The sequence below is a fragment of the Mastomys coucha genome, unplaced genomic scaffold, assembly GCF_008632895.1.
Source record: "Mastomys coucha isolate ucsf_1 unplaced genomic scaffold, UCSF_Mcou_1 pScaffold20, whole genome shotgun sequence".
Classification (NCBI taxonomy): domain Eukaryota; kingdom Metazoa; phylum Chordata; class Mammalia; order Rodentia; family Muridae; genus Mastomys; species Mastomys coucha.
In genome coordinates, this window is record NW_022196903.1 from 2800181 (window position 1) to 2817440 (window position 17260).

Consider the following 17260-nt stretch of genomic DNA (forward strand, 5'->3'; position numbering starts at 1 on the left):
GAGCACTTTCCCATGGGATGCAAAAATCCTAATTTATGTGATTGGTCCAAGATTGAGGTTATGGAGAGCTAGGTTCAATGATGAGGTTAGACCTCCTCAATCCTTTATTTCTTACTTTCACTTGAGCATTTGGCTGTAAGATGCTTAATATTTCCCTACCCTTTCCTATTCTGGTCAATTAGTCTAGAATGCTTTCTCTGAGGGATCAGGTTGAACAGGAGTTTCTTCTGAGCTGTGCTACAGGAATCAGTGCCTTAGCATCCATCTACATCTCTCCATTCACTCATTTCATTTAAGAAGCATCTTTTGGGTTTTGTGGTAGGGGAAAGTGGTCCCTCAAGTTTGCTCATGTTCTGACCCCTGGAAAGTGGTAATGTTATATTACATGACAATTATGAACTAGATTCATGTATTTAAGTCCTAATGACAGTATGTCTGTGCTTCAGAACTGGGCCTCTAAGGGAGTAAATAAAGCTAAATAGAGTCAGAGAGTGAGTCCTTATTCTAGAAGAAACATTATTTTTACAAGAAGAGGAAGAGGAACCTTGAATGGCCACATAAGCAGGATGGGCAAGCCCATGTGTAGGTGTAATGTGAAGGCAGAGGTCTACATGCTAAGAACACAGACCTCAGCAAAATTATCGGTCCTGTGAGCTTGATGCTGGACTTATAGACTCCAGAATTGTGAGAAAATAGAATGCTGTTGTTTGCCTTCATAGTCTTCGGAGATTCTCCTGGCATCTGTGGCTGACCAGAACACCAGCAAAGGAAAAACAAGACTGTGGAAGGAAGTGAGGTTCCCAAGTGGCTGACTGTGGCTTATCAAGATCAGCTTGAGCCCTTGGACCGATAGAACCATAAGATAATAATTTATACTGTTTTAAGAATTGATCATTTGGAAGGGATGATGGTGGTGCACTCCTTTAATCCCAGCACTTGGGAAGTAGAGATAAGTGAATCTTTGTGAGTTTGAGGCCAGCCTGGTATACAGAGAAGTCCTAGGACAGCCAGGATGATACCTGGCTCAAACCCTATCTCAAACCCCACCTCCAAATTAATTGATAATTTCGGAGTGAGGTGTGACTCAGTGACAGAGCACATGTATACAGAAGACCCTGGGTTTAATCCTCAAACATGAGAAAGGAATAATAAAAAAAATAAAATCAAGCAATATTTAATTTTGGCAATTTCTTGTAGCACCAATAAGAAACTAATACCAGTGCTTCCTAATGTCTATGTAACCACAGAAACATATTTGTACTATCTTCTCAGGTCATCTTCTGCGACAGAGCTGTAAACTTCCTGTGATGAAGCTTCATGTCTCACTCAATTGTAAATTCACTTAGAGGTAGGTGGAAAAGCATAGTCTTTATCGCTCTGCTGTCTCGCTGAGGTTCCTTTATATTCCATTTCTCTTCTTGCTACTTAGAGACACTTCTGGTTGCATGGGGCCCACCCACATAATGCAGAATATCCCCTTCTACCATTACTAGAGCAGTAACCTTCATTTCCTTGAGTCTGTGGTCTCTTGATTAATGATCCTCTTTGAATGTACTTTCTAGCATAAAACACAGTTTCCAGATGTGCACAGGGCAGAGGTGAGCAAAGTATTATCTTCTGTAAGCAGTATAAAATGCTATGTGAACTATACTAATTTTGTAGGAATAGGGAAATCACTTATTAATCATGTTTAGCCTCAGGTCTGTTTTTATATTGTAAAAGTATATTAAATTGACCTCTCTTAATGCCATACTTTTACCATTGATTATTTGAGTCCATGAGTACAGAATTCATTTATCCATTTCAAATATTATTGTATTTATAGTTTTACTTTCTTTCTGCCTAATGAACAAATTTACAATTGTGATTCCATCATGTAAAACATCAACAGTTTCCTCTTGATTAAATTCAACATTTATTGAACCAAGTGCCTAACATTGCAGTAGATGAATTGGGCCATCTGTAGAATTAATATTCTATGTCACTATATGTGAATATAAGTTTGATGAATTGGGCAGAGTTAAAATTACAGCCCTTTCTAGAAGATGTGGGGAATCCATTCATCAACACCTTCTGGGTATTGTCAGATGTGAGTTATTCTGACCGCACAGCCTTATACAATCCCCGTTTTTCACCTCCTTCCTTGTCCTGAAACTTAGCCAAACACCTTTTGGAAATCCAGATGAATTACACTACTATTTCACATCCATGGAGTCATATGTTTTAACAAGGAAATGAGCTTAGTTCTATACTCATGTACCTGTTAGAACCTAGTCCTAAGCTACGAGGGTTACACCAGGTGCATGCACCCTCCTCTCTCTTTGCTCCTTTTAGTGATTTTCTTTCTTTCTCTCATTCTCTCTCTCTCTCTCTCTCTCTCTCTCTCTCTCTCTCTCTCTCTCTCTCTCTCTCTCTGTCTCTCCCTTTCCCTCCCTCCCTTCTTCCCTTTCTTCCTTTCTTCCTTCCTTCTTTCCTTCCTTCCTTCCTTCCCTTTTTGTTGGTAATAGAATACTAGCAAATAAGAATTAAAATATCTGAAGGTAAAAATCAAATAAGACTTTGAATTGTTTCCTCTTAAAGGGGAGAGAGTTTGGGGCTGGTGAAATTGATAACAGGAATAAATCGGTTGACAGGAAAGGGTATCAAAGAGATATTTTGGAAAAGGTAAGTAAAGAGCTTGTATTTACGGACTTGTGATTTTTCCTGCAATCACGGAGGGTTTTGTCTCAGAGCTCAGCAGAAGGCTGCTCAGTGCTGCGGTGGCCTAAGATGGAGCTCCCTTAGCAAGGAGGTCCTTTCCCTGCTTGCCTCAGCCAGGCGGGGAAGTGAGGGCAGCTTTGAGGAATGTGCTGAACTTTGCAAGAGGTGATTTTTCCAGCTCTCCGGCAAGTTAAATTAAAATGTCTTCAATGTATGTGATACTCTTACTTCTAAGTCTTATGGTTTAACGCATTGGCTGGAGCAATGCTCTAACAAACCGGGTGGTGAGAGACTTAACGACCTAAGCAGGCAGTTCAAACACCCGTTTTCTCCCACTCGCTGGAACACTCTACGGTCCTCACAGCGTGAAGAGGCCCACAGCACTCTGGCTGCTAACTTGGGTGGGGCATTGACTATCTGCCTACCTTTGGAAACCCTGCTAGTCGTCTTTCTCTTCCTGTTTCCAGAAACGTTTTTCTACTGTCTTATTCTACTGTCATTTTTCTACTGTATCCTGCCTTACTATGACCACTGCTCTACTTCATTTTTTTTTGTACCTCCAGATCGTGTGACATTTCTTGATCACTTCCAGTCCCCGCTAGTCACCATTGCTCGCTGCTATTCACTTGGGATGTGGCACTCTTTAGATCTAATGGCCATTATCCACTTTCCCCAAATGTCTTCCTCAACTGCTCTTTGTCTTTCCCCACATTGTGGAGAGAGCAGTTGCATATGACATTACTTTAGTGATAATAATGCTCTTAAACAATAGTGATAGCTGGGGATGTAGTTCAGTGGGTAAAAGTGCTTGCTGTGCAAACATGAAGACCTGAGTTCAAATCCCCAGCACCCTTACAAGAGCTGGGTAGAACTGCATGTGCCTGTAACCTCTTCACTTGGAGACTGAGACAGGCAGGTCTCTGGGTGCTCACTGGATAGCTATCCTGTACAAAACAAGTTCTAAAAAGAAGCCACGCTGCTGTAGGTTGCAGATTCTGCAAAGGCTAATTCATTTATTAAAATTTCAATGTCTGAGCAAATATTGGGCTGCTATAGGTCTTGAGTCTAATTACCGTTAGTCTAGGGCTGTTTCTGGCCCCATTAGAAGCTCTTCATTGCACATCTTTGTGTCTGCCTTAACATCCTTGTCACTAGTATGTGAAAAATTTTTTGATGTATTAAGAGGCCACTCACTGGCTTTTACTTACCCCAGAGCTAAGAGTGTCATCAGACAGAATCTGAGGGCCACAGTGATGGGAACAGGAAGTACAACCAGGCTGTGCATTTTAATATAAAATAATGCCCCCCTCCAAAGTGATTTTCTTTCTTGACCAAAACCTAGTGTGTGCGTATGGGGGTAGGTGTGGGTCTTTGGAGCTTTATCCTTTCTAGAGGCCAGAAATGCCGTATGTGTTTGGTGGCTCTGGTCTGATTTCTGCTTCCTAAATACTTTCCTGGTGCTCTTCATAGGGGATCATGTTAGGGCAGAAATAGTGTTTGTGTAAGAGAATCAAGTCTCTGAGCTGGGTGGAGCCTAATGTTCAAGGGGAACTGTTCTTTCACTTTGGTTAAGGGGCAATTCCTGGGAAGTGGATTCACTTTAAGCCAAGCTGAAGAGCTGGGGGAATACTTTCTCTTCCTGAAATCCCTGCTCCTAGTGCAGTAGCTAATGGACAGCAGTCATGCAAAGGTCATATAGGTCTGCTTACTTTCCTGAATTATTTATCTTAAACAGCATGGCTTTTCCCCTTTCCTCCGGCATTCTCCTCCTCCTGGCTTAAGATACATTAGTCTTTTCTGTCAGACACTGTTCAACTTCTGTTTATGACCAAGTACTTAAACCTTTTTATCTCTCCCATCTTGTAAACACCTTTATGCAAAAGTCCTAATCTCCCATCATCAAACCTTTGTTCACAGACTATCAGAACTTCAGTCATTGAAGTGGCTTCCCACTTCTAAAACTAGCCAATCACAAAAGACTGTGTTGTCAAACCCCAGCCTATGGGGGAAATGAGGAACTAACCTCCTGCATTAGAGTAGAGCCTAGTGCCTTTGCTGTCCCTGTGTGTTTGCCCTTCCGCTTTTGTGAGTAGCATTTCCTCCTGACCACAGTTTGCCTTGTCAAGCCTCTTGCTTTGTCACCCTGAATGGATTTTTAAATGTGGACAGAAGCTGAGATCGTACACCCTGCCTCCTGTGGGTTTTCTTTTAAACTCTAATAAAAATGTCCCTGAGCTTAAATTCTTTTTGATGTGATTAAAAACCCTGAAAGAGACCCAATTTCCCTGGTAGTACACTCATTCACACTACAATATTTTTTGAGATTCGTGAGAGTCATATGAGAGCTGAAAACTGTAATCGGTTTCTTTTTTTTTTCTTTTTTTTCTTTCTTTCTTTCTTTCTTTCTTTCTTTCCTTCCTTCCTTCCTTCCTTCCTTCCTTCCTTCCTTCCTTCTTTCTTTCTTTCTTTCTTTCTTTCTTTCTTTCTTTCTTTCTTTCTTTCTTTCTTTCTTTTTCAGGGTCTCTCTGTATAGCCCTGGTTGTCCTGGAACTCACTCTGTAGACCAGGCTGGTCTTGAACACAGAAGTCTGTTAAAGGCGTGTGCTACCACTGCCCTGCTGTAATCTGCTTCTTGAGCTCTTTCGCTTTAGAGTATCAGCTACCACAGTCAGTTTCCAGTGAAATGGGTGGAAACAGCTTTAAGAGCAGCAGGCAAAGCCAGACGGTGGTGCACGCCTTTAATCCCAGCACTTGGGAGGCAGAGGCAGGCGGAGCAGCGGGCAGAGGTCAGACCAAGAGGCAGTGTACTTACTGTCCTTCTCTGGAGGGAATAATCAGAAATGTTGTCAGAAGTAACAGAGAGGACCAAATCTTTGAAGAGATAGAGTAATTCATGCTTAGCCCATTTGAACAAAATGCTCTGCCCCTAAGCAAAATAATGGCAATCTTTAGGAATGCATATTTGATTAAATTGAAAGCTAAGTTATTTTGGCTTGCATTTAAAATGTCTCCATTTGATGCTCATGAACTACATACATGCCTGGTGCCCAAGGAGGTCATAAGAAGTGTCAGATCCCCTGGAACTGGAATAACCAATGGTTATGAAAGACCATGTGGATACTGAGAGTAAACCCGTATCTTCTCCAAGACTAACAAGTGTTCTTAACCACTGATCCATCTTTCCAGTCTTGTTATTTGATTTTTTTAAAAGAAATATTTTAAAATTATGTATAATTTTTTATTCACCCTACTTTCCTGTGTCGCGCCAATCACCCTGACCAGCAGGGAAGAAAGACTAGCACACCAGTTCCTTCCAGCAACAGTTTACTCAGGAGCTGTTAGTTACATGAGTTCGTAGTTATATCATAGTAAAAGGTGTGCCCCGAATGGTCCGTGAGTGTTGCTTAAATACCCTTCGTAGGACTGCCCATGAGCCCATACCACGTCTTGTGTTATCATTGGCTATAGCCTCATTACAAAAGATCAGACCACTGGCAGGTGCAACCCTCTTGCCAAATAAGGACTTGTTTACTCCTTAGCAGAAGAATGGCAGGCACCATCTTTAAGGCACGGCAGCAGCGCTCCACACTTTCCTTCTATTCTTCTTAGATCCCCTGTATAATATTCCCTCCTAAGTTCAACTTTGTTTTCTTCATTCTTCTCTTCCTCCTCCTCCTCCTCCTCCTTTCTTAAAATAACTCCTGAGTCTGGTTGGTGCTGACTTTATGTTCATGGGTTTGTGGACATCCATTACAGCATAGTTGAATTTATTTGCTTTTGAAACTAGTTGAGGGGCTGAGTATGGGGCTTTGTGATAGAGTGTGTGTTTAGTCTACATGTTTAAGATTCAATTCCTAGCAATGTAAAATAACAAAAATGAGTTTGGAATTGACTGTTATTTGGCTTCTCGTTGGAAACCTGCAGGAATCAAAACACCATACATAGAGCAAGTCCTAGAAGTTATTCCAGCAAGATCAGGAACTAAAACATACAGGAATCAAAACACCACACACGGACTGACTCCAAGAAGTTATTCCAGAGAGAAGATCAGGAATTCAAAAGAAGCCATAGGATACAAAAACGGTACTGAGCAAGATAATGAGAAGCCTAATAAGAGGGAAACTAACAGAAACCCTTGTGAGCAATCTATCTTACCTATCAAAAGTAAGTGTGGGGCTGGAGAGATGACATGGTGGTCGTGAGTACCCATATCATGGAGCTCCAGCTGCAGGGTATCTGAAACTCCTGGCCTTTGTAGGCACCTACAGGCATGTGAGCAAACATACATGTATACATATGAAATAAAAATAAAAGAAATCCTTGAAAAATATTAAATAAGTACTCAACAGATTTTTAGAAATAATGCTGTCAGAGATCAGGAGGACATATGCTTGTAGTGTACAGGTTCCAAGGGGTAATTTCATGTGGTACTATACTATGGTTTGGTTATGAAGTGTACTATAGAAAGGCTCATGTGCTTGGGACTTGGACTCAGCTGGTCCCACTAGATTTTTCTTTTTAATTTATCTTTTCTATATACATGAGTACACTGTCACTGTCTTCAGACACACTAGAAGAGGGCATCAGATACCATTACTGATGGTTGTGAGCCACCATGTGGTTGCTGGGAGTTGAACTCAGAACCTCTGGAAGAACAGTCAGTGCTCTTTTTTTTTTTTTAAAGATGTATTTTGTTTATTTTTTATGTGTATGAGTACACTGTAGCTGTACAGATGGCTGTGAGCCATCATGTGTGTGGCTGCTGGGAATTGAACTCAGGACCTCTGCCAGCCCCACTCGCTCTGGCCCCACTCACTCCCATGTAATTCACTGTAGCTGTCTTCAGACACACCAGAAGAGGGCGTCCAACCTCATTATGGGTGGTCGTGTGCCACCATGTGGTTGCTGGGATTTGAACTCAGAACCTTCAGAAGAGCAGTCAGTGCTCTTACACGATGAGCCATCTCGCCAGCCCCAGTCAGTGCTCTTAATTACTCAGTCATCTCTCCAACCCAGTTCTACTATTTTTGATGTAGTGGAAAGTCTAGGAGATACATTGTACTTGAAGAAAGCAGGTCACTAGGTGTAGTTCCTCATTGATATCTTGCCTCTGTCCCCTTCCTGTCTTACTGCTTGCTGTCCATCATGAAGTGTAGAAACTACTCTACCACACACTCCTTCTGCCATGATGTTCTGCCCAAACACAAAGAACCAAGACACAACATGGATTGAACTCTGAAACTGTGAGCCAAAGAAAGTTTTTCGTCCTTCAAGTTGTTTATTTGTGCCGGGCAATGCATAAGTAACTACACATGGTTTTTTTGTTTGTTTATTTTGGTTTTTGGTTTTTCCAGACAGGGTTTCTCTGAGTAGCCCTGGCTCTCCTGGAACTCACTCTGTAGACCAGGCTGGCCTCGAACTCAGAAATCTGCCTGCCTCTGCCTCCCAAGTGCTGGGATTAAAGGTGTGCACCACCACCACCCTGCTACATGGGTTCTTTATATGCGCAGGATGGCCATATAATTTGGTTAAACTATTTCTGGGGATGTCTGGGAACAACATTATGAAACACAGATTGAGTAAAGCAAATAGGTTTTCCTTGGTGTGACTGGGTATTAGTCAACCCAACTTGATCTGTTTATTTATAAGCCTGAATTTAAAACCAAACAGACAAATAAACAAACAATGGAAAAAAAGGAGAGTTCCCTCTCTCCATCTGAATGCTTGAGTGGGGACATCAGTTTTTTCCTATTAGGAACAGGATTCATTCATTTATTTATTTATTTTGTTTGTTTTGCCACTGTGATGACAGTATAACTTATAGAAGGAAATATTTGGTTTTTTTTCCTTTTTTTTTTTTTTTTTTTTTTTTTAGCTTGTGGTTCATTGAATAATTGGCCAGATATTTCTTTTTTGGTCCAAGATGAGGCATAGCTTCATGGTAGGGATCATGTGGCAGAACAAAGCTGTTTGTCTCATTACAGCTGGGAAACAGAATGACAGAGTGACAGGAAAGGGCTAGGTACAAATTATTCCTTTCTAAGAGACCTCCAAGGCATTTTTCCTCCCAGTAGGCCTCTCATTCTAGTTCCTACCACCTAACCTCATCACCACCAGTGATGACTCCATCAGTGGATCAGATCTTGATGATATCAGAGACTTTGCATTGTAATCCTGCCCTTGAAGGTCCACTTCTGAACCTCATGGCACTGGGAACTTAAGTCTTAAGACTTAAGTCTTCATTTTTGGTCTCTGGGGGGACAGTACTTTATACTAAACCATAATAGGCTTATACTAGGGGTCTTCAGCTTTTATAACTTCAGACTTGACCTGGAACCTACCTCATTGACTCTCCTGGTTCTAAGAGTTTCCACTTCAGGCTGAAGCTGCACCACCTGCTCTCATGTTTGTCTGGCTTGTGGTTGGCAGTTAGTGAGAGTTCTTAGCCTCCAAAACAGTGTGAGCCAATTTCTTATACCATTACTTGGGAGACAGTAATATAGAGTAAAATTAATACTAATACTAATACAATAGAGGAGGTAGCATTCAAGTTAGATCTTGAAGTTGGACAGAGTCTTAAAGTAAAGGTGGGGATGAATTAACAGGGACCCACGAACAGGAAGCTGGGTCCTTGGTTCACAGTGAATAGATTGTATTTCTAAGAAATGCCAAGCTCCAAGTGGTCCTTGGCCTATAGTATCTTTTAGAAATAAAATGGAAAAGTGTCTTGTTCTATATATGTGCTTAAATGTAGGGCATGTGTGTCTCTTAGCTTGGCAAGTCTGTATATCCCCCCAAAATAACAATGTTGGAAAAGGTCAAAGGAAGGGCACCTTAAACCATCAGAAGGGCAGAGGCACCTCTGAGGATATGATAATAGAGTAGAAAATGAAGGGGTTTCTAATTGTACTGACAAAGAGAAAAGCAGGAAGGCATTTTGAGAGATGTATTAACTCTCAAAGGAGCAAGGAAAAGGTAAATATGAATTAGTTCACCAAAGACATTTCTACTTTAACGGTGTAATGAATAGATGACTGAAAATCTTACTGTGTTGAGATTAAAAGCAGCAGTGAGAATAAACAAAAACCAGTGTTACTTTTCCATCTCCACTACTTAGGAGCTGTGTGGCACCACCAGCAGCCGCCAATGATGATAACAGTAATTGGTTAGTAGATCAAAAATCTCTTTGTTCATCAGTGACCTCATTGACACCATGTCACCACACCATGCTACTTTATCCAGTAAGCATTGGAGTTGAGCTTTATGGAGTAATAAGGAGAACTTGGTCATTTATTTAATTAATTTTACTTTAATTCACTCTTAGATTTTGCTATGTTGGTGACTGAGCCCAGGGCTTTGTACATTCTGGAGAGCTTGCTATTTTTGCATGGTCCTAGTCTGGAATATGTTCTTTTAGTTTTCTTTCTCCCCTTCCATTCCCTTCTATTCTCTTCCCTTCCTTTCCTTTTCCTTTTCCTTCCTTCCTTCCTTCCTCCCTTTCTTTCTTTCTTTCTTTCTTTCTTTCTTTCTTTCTTTCTTTCTTTCTTTCTTTCTTTCTTTCTTTCTTTCAGAAAGGATCTCATGTATCCGAGGTTGGCCTTGAACTCACTATATAGCTAATGGAGGATGACAATATTGTACCTCTGACCCCCTGCATGATCCCTCCGAATGTTGGGATTTCAGATGTGCACCCCTTTGCTGAGGATTGACCCATGGTTTCTTGTATGCTATGCAAGCACTCTTGAAGACTCTAGATGACATTTTTGAGCTGTGGTGAGACAGGTGTTGTTCAAGGAGTGCTGAAGAGGAGGTGATGGTGTCACCTTGCAGGTGACCATGGGACATTCAGAAGGCAGAGTTCAGATAAACTTAAAGAGAGCAGTATTGGCCTGGGACCAGGTTGAAAGTGGACTGAACACACAGGCAGGAAAGAATTCCTTAATTTTTTTTTTTTTTTTTTTTTTAACAGCATGGGAGTTATGCCAAGACATGCAGCTTGGTCTACAGCCTGCAATTAAGGGTAAACTTTAAAGAGGAAAATGAAATAGAAGAGAGTTTAACCCCCTTTTGAAGTTGTAATGACATAATTTGCATGTTCAGCTCTTAAGCTTCCACCATGCCACAGTAAAATTACGTCCTTTCCAACATGGAGGAAATAGATGGATCGCTACAAGAGGGAAGCAGAGCATAGGATCCTAGGGCCACAGCATAGACAGGGATACAAAGAAGACCTCGAATCTAAACCTTTTATTGAAGGAGCTTTGCTTCCTGACTTGTGTGCTTTCCTCTCTGTCGACCCCATGCTGGGAATGGGACATGCCAGTCCATCTGAGAACTCTGTGATTTGCTTCTCCATCTCTCAGAAGACTACACCAGGGCTGGAGAGATGACTTAGTGGTTCAGGGTCCTTATTGCTTTTGGAGAGGAATCTGAGTTCATCTCATAGGTTTCACATTGGTTGGATCGAAACTTCCTGCAACTCTAGCTGCAGATCATCCAGTGCTCTCTTCTGCCCTCCAGCGGCACCTGTGCTCACATGTGCTCACATACAGATACACACACAGGTACATAATTAAAAAATAAAATAGAGCTTAAATAAGTAGGCTGTCATATTTCCATCACAAGTAATTTGTTTTTTAAAAAAAATGTAAGTTGCCAGGCAGTGGTGGCGCATGCCTTTAATCCCAGCCCCTGGAAGGCAGAGGCAGGCAGTTTTCCGAGTTCAAGTCCAGCCTGATCTACAGAGTGAGTTCCAGGACAGCCAGGACTATACAGAGAAACCCTGTCTCGAAAAAACAAAAATAAAAATAAAAATAAAAAAATAAATTGTGAGTTTGTTTTCTGACTATTGATTGACCGAGGACATCACTGACTCTTCCTGGGCAGGTGTCAGGATACCAATGGTATGCAAATTTGGGACTAAACTTTGGAATGAAAAATCGATCTGTGCCAGATGTAGTTACAAATTTGGCAAAACCTACATATAATTATTCAAACCACAACTCTAACTTCGTTTTACTTGCAAACAGGTGCTTACTGCATAGTTTTGACAGAGCCTAAATATTCTAGGCGTAGACCTTTGCAGGTTAGTTTTGTTCACGACTCTTGTTGCTCTGAGACTTTTTAAAAATTATTTATTTATTTATTTATTTATTTATTTATTTATTTATTTATTTATGTAGCTCAGGGTGAATTTAAACCGGCAATTCTCTGAGTTTTAGAATTGTAGTCGTGTGCCACCATGTCCACCCAGAGCTTTAAAAAACTGTTTATGCTGTTTTATATTGTTATGTTAACAACACTGCTAGAAATCTTTTGTTGTGAACATGGCATATACTCATCTTAGTTTGTGTTCCCGATGATGAGCCAAAGTGCAATTCTCTATTTACATATAGATCTGGCTATTCACCACCTATACTAATGTCTTTATTCCAAAGCATGTATACTGGAATACATACTATTTTATACCAACCATTTTATTTCTATTTCTAATTCATACTTTTCTTGAACTATGCACATGGGACATATATGTACATATATATATATGTACATATATGTATATATAGTGTGGTGTGTGTGTGTGTTTGTGTGTATACACAGGTGTAAGTGTGTGTGTGGAAGTTAGAGTTTGATATTGGGCATTTACCTCTGTTACTCTCCAATTTAGTTTTGAGACATGGTCTATCATTGAGCCCAAAGCTCAGTGATTCAGCAAGACTAGTTGACCAGTAAGCCCTGGGGATCCTCTTATTCCCACGCCCCCAGCACTGGGATGATAGGTGGGTTGTGCCATGGTTGGCTTTTTATGTAGAGACTGTGGATCCAAATTCAGTCCCTCAGGTTTGCTTATCAAGAACTTTACTGAGTTTCTTCCCAGACCCTCTAGAGTATATTACTCTTCAAAACTTATTTAAATTATGTTTTATTACTACTATTATTTTGCTTGTGGTATGTGTCTGTTTGCTTGTGCACATGTGTGTGGTTGCATGCACATGCCACAAACACATGTGGAGATTAGAGGACAACTTGTGAGATTAAGATCTCTCTTTCTACCACATAGGTTCTAGGATTCTAACTCAGGTCATCAGGGTAGGGGTAAGTGCCTTAATCCCCTGAGTTATCTTGACAGCTTGAATTTATATATTTCCTAAGAAATTAACTTGGCTTAAGGAATGAATGGTGTATATTGACTATACATCTCAGTTAACAAAATGTTTGTTGTGAAATGGTTTGGGCCTGACACGCTAGGGAAGCATTGGCTAAAGATATCAGAGCAGGCAGGGACCAGAAGTGTGGATGAGGGTAAATGCCTATCACCCCACATGGCTTCCCTCCATGATTTGAGTAAAGGAAAATTACAACCAATTTAGGCCAAGGAGGGACAAAAGCGGGAGGCAGGAGCTTCCGGGGTTGACCACAATGCCCCAAATGTACGAGTTTTAATCTTTGGTTTTTGAAACAGAAGCTTCTAAATTCATAATACCAGTTGACCTGAAAGAAAATTCAAAACAAAATCCAGAACCTCTTGGGCTTTTCAGTCACTGCAGAAGGATTTCCATGTGCTGAGGTGGAGAGTTCGTGTTAACCAAAGTCAGGAGAGATCAAAGACAGCATTCTTTCCTCTGCAGATTTAAGAGTAGACACAAAGCTGCACATACAAAGGACGTGGTCCAACATATTCTTTGCATGGAAAAGTCTGGTTCTCTTGGCATGGAATGTTCCTGTTTACAACAACCTAAATGGATTTGAGGGGGATCACACTTAATGTAGACCGGACACAAAGGGGGCAAATACTGTCTGGGCGAAAGGGGAAAATTCAACAGAAAGGCATGGAAGATAGGTTACTGGGGTACAGCAGAAGAGGCAGTTTATAGTTTTTATTGGATTAGTGACAATATTAGGATATAATAGCAATAATAGCAGCAAGGCATTATTTGTGTAATCAATGCCATTTAATGTACACTTCAAATGATGATTGGATACTAGAGTAGGTATATCTTATCAGAAAAAAATTAAACTAAAAAATAAATCTTGACTCCAAAAAAATAACTTAGCTTCTAAGTTCTAATACAAGTCCGTCCCTTGGCTATGCAGATTTTACATTGTTCCCGTGTCCCTCCTCACACGACACACTCTTCCCAGCTCTGTGATCCGTGCTGTGGACACCGCTTTCTCGTGGGGAGAAGAACAGGAAACTTCCCCATCACGTGGCTCTCAGACCTTCCAATCCTATTTTCAGAATCAAGAGAAAATGATGACTTCTCAGACATATATGGAAGTTTACCCATCTCCAAACACATTTTAATGAGTGAGAACTATCTTAAGCTTCTACTCCTGCCTCTGTTCCTTTCCACAAGCAGGCTGATTTCTTTGGGCAGTCGGAGGCTGTGGCAGATCACAGACCCAAGTATGCACAGAGTCATCTCTCCAGTCCTTCTAGCCTTTTTTTTTTTTTTAAATGAAAGCAATCAATCAATCAAACAAACAAACACACAAAACAAAACAAAAAAAAAAACCAAACTTGTCACTTTCCACATCTTTTTTTCTTACCAGATTTTTTTTCTACAAAGAGGATTTTATCACAAACATGCCAAATGGAAAAAGTATAAACTGATGCTGGGTAGATGGTCAGTGGTTAAGAACACTTGGTGCTGCTGCTGCGGAGGACCCAGGGTATGGCTCTTTATGTGGTGGCTCTCAACTGTCCATAATTTCACTTCCAGCAGATCTGACACTCCTCTGACTCTGAGGGCTCCTGCATACTCATGGTGTACTTTACCACACCCACACATGCTTTCTTTTTCCTCTGTTATTTCCTTGCCCAGCCTGACTCCCGCTGAGGCTCCACTTCTCTGGCCCTACCTGTAACTTAAAGTCAGGGCTGCTGAGCGGTTGTGCAATAGTTTCCCCTCCCCATGTGTACAGGCATTGATCCTGCCTATATCTGTGCACACATGCATGCAGTCCCTGCAGAGGCCAGAAGAGGGCATCAAACCCCCTAGAACTGGAGTTACAGATAGTTGCGAGCTGCCGTGGGTGCTAGAGATAGAACCTGGGTTCTTTGGAAGAGCAGCCAGTGCTCTAAGATGCTGATCCATTTTCTCCAGCCCCTCATACAATATTGTTAAATCTCAGCCAGGTGGTGGTGGCGGCGGCGCACACCTTTAATCCTAGCACTTGGGAGGCAGAGGAAGGCGGATTTCTGAGTTCGAGGCCAGCCTGTTCTACAGAATGAGTTCCAGGACAGCCAGGGTTATACAAAGAAACCCTCTCTCGAAAAGAATTATATATATACATATGTATACACACATATATACATATGTATATAAATATATATAGTTCATATATGTATATGTATATATACATGTATGTATATGTGTATATATATATATATACACACACATAAGAATATATAAGTATATATTCTTAATTCTCTTATTTTGAGAGACTGTTGGAGTACAAGTCCTGACAGACACACTGAGCATACATTTCTTCTTCTGGGAATATGGCACTTCATGGTGTGTGCAGGCAGAGGAGCCAGAGGAAAGAAAATTCCTGAGTTAGGAATCATGTGTGAGACCATATGTTTTTGTTTGTTTGCCTGTTTGTTTGTTTGGTTTGGTTTTTATTCTAATTTTAAGAACCGTACAAAAACTGATGTGTAACTAACTACCCATGAGTCATTGAAGACTTTGTTCTGAAATGTCAAAGGGATGGGTTTAGCCCTTGGAGTCTTTCGTGAGTAGAGACTAGCATTTGGGAGGCTCAGAAACGGCACCGCCTTTCTGCTATGTGAAGATTTGAGACAATTTTGATGAGGACAGATTGGTCTGGGCTGAGAGGCTTAACAAAGTCAGGGTAGATTAATAGGGTGGTAATAGTCAATTTTCTTCCCAACCCCCTGTAGCAGCTACAGAGCCTGCTCACAGAATCTAGGTCCAGTGTCACTTGGATGTGACCAACTGCCAACAGAGGGCGGAAAGGCAGAACCAGCTGCTTAAAAGCCAAACCCAGGGTTTGGAAGTTGTCTCTAAGATGGCAACAGGATTTTGGAAGCAAACAAATGAGCTCCTTTAGAGAAAAAAAGTCTTATGCTCAAACTCAACAGGTATAACATACTGAGAAGGGACTTCATAGCTCAGAGAGCAAGTAGGACCACTTCCCCACCCGCCCCACCACTGCTCAGGGTGATGACCCTGATTCCCCTGACTCTCAAAAGGGAAAGTTGTCTCTGGCCTTAGTAAAGTTGGCCTAGACCGAGTCTGGAATGTTGTTGAACAGTAGTCACCTCTGCCTCCATTTTGAGTGGTCTGTGAGGCACTGTAAGCAGAACTGGGTTTCTTGTGGTCAAGGAAGATACGAAAGAGCTGGTGGGGTGGCCACGTCAAGGCCTGGCTTGTTCAGGAGACCTTCCTTCACCAGGAACCACGACGGGAGGCCTGACCCCGGTCCAAGGCCACATGGAAAAAGCTGGCCAAACAGCCTGCCATCGGCAGAGTACAGGAAGCGGTTTGCGCTGTGGCGATGCCACCCATGTGTTACACAATGTGATACGACGGGGGAGAAGTGGTTTTTTTCCTCTTCCAAATTAAAATAGCCTTTTCTTAACGAATCATTTTTTTTTTTTTTAATTCAAGGGTTTTTTTTTCTTCCAAGTATGAAGAATGATCTAGAGAAACTTGCAGGTTGACTTGTGAAATAAACGACTTACTAAGGTTGAAGGAAGGCATGGATACGTTGACATTTCTTCCCCTCAGCACTGAGGGGACACAGAGACAGACAGCTTGTTTCATACTGGTCAAGAGCATGTGGCTTGCTGGTCAGGGGACAGGCCAGGGAGTCAGAAAGTCTGGGTTGTATTCCCAGCTTTGGCACCGGCTCCCTGGGTAACCCTGACCAGTGGCTGCACCCTCAGAGCCTGTATCCAGAAAACAGGGATTTAATGACAACGCCTAAAAAGGAATGTTTGAGCAGTTTCTAGGCATATGAGGCTCGATAGTTTGAGGTCTCGGGCAAACAAAGAGAACAAGAATTGCAAGATGAATTTTCTTACACAGGGAAGCATGGCCGAGAGCTTTTTAGCAACAATTGGGACAGAGAGTGTGATAAATCCCTGGGGCTATTATAGACAGCCTTTGATACATGGATTTAAAAACTCTCGCATATCTGAAGCCACCTTGCCACCTCCCAAAATTTCATACTGTTGGATCTGTTGAGTTTACCGGAAAACAATTTAAAAATAAATTCCATGGCAGTGAATCATCTCCAGGCAGGCACTAAATATTAAGGTGAAAATCTTTTGTGACATTTGACACAATGGCTTCTCTGAGGCCTTGGATTAGATATTTTAAAGACTTGTAATTTAATGTGTGGTCTCTTGTACAATCCCGAAGAAGACATAATGTAGATATTTATCAACTGGAAGAGAAATATTTGGATTTGAGACAAGGACACTTGTCTTTTGCCAGATCCAAACTTCTATTTGTCCCATAAGCATTTGTGTGTGTATGTGAGTGTGTGTGTATGTGTGTGTGTGTCTCTGTGTGTGTGTATGTGTAGA

The 17260-nt window shown here is 41.4% G+C and overlaps 1 long non-coding RNA gene across 1 annotated transcript in view; it reads left to right on the plus strand.

Moving 5' to 3' along the window:
* LOC116097987 overlaps window positions 1–16312 on the plus strand; it is a 29374-nt gene extending 13062 nt beyond the window's left edge. The window contains exons 2-3 of the long non-coding RNA XR_004121642.1: window positions 15608–15887; window positions 16123–16312. This is a non-coding gene — a long non-coding RNA (uncharacterized LOC116097987). The remainder of the gene's footprint in view (window positions 1–15607; window positions 15888–16122) is intronic.
* Window positions 16313–17260: the final 948 nt, after the last annotated feature.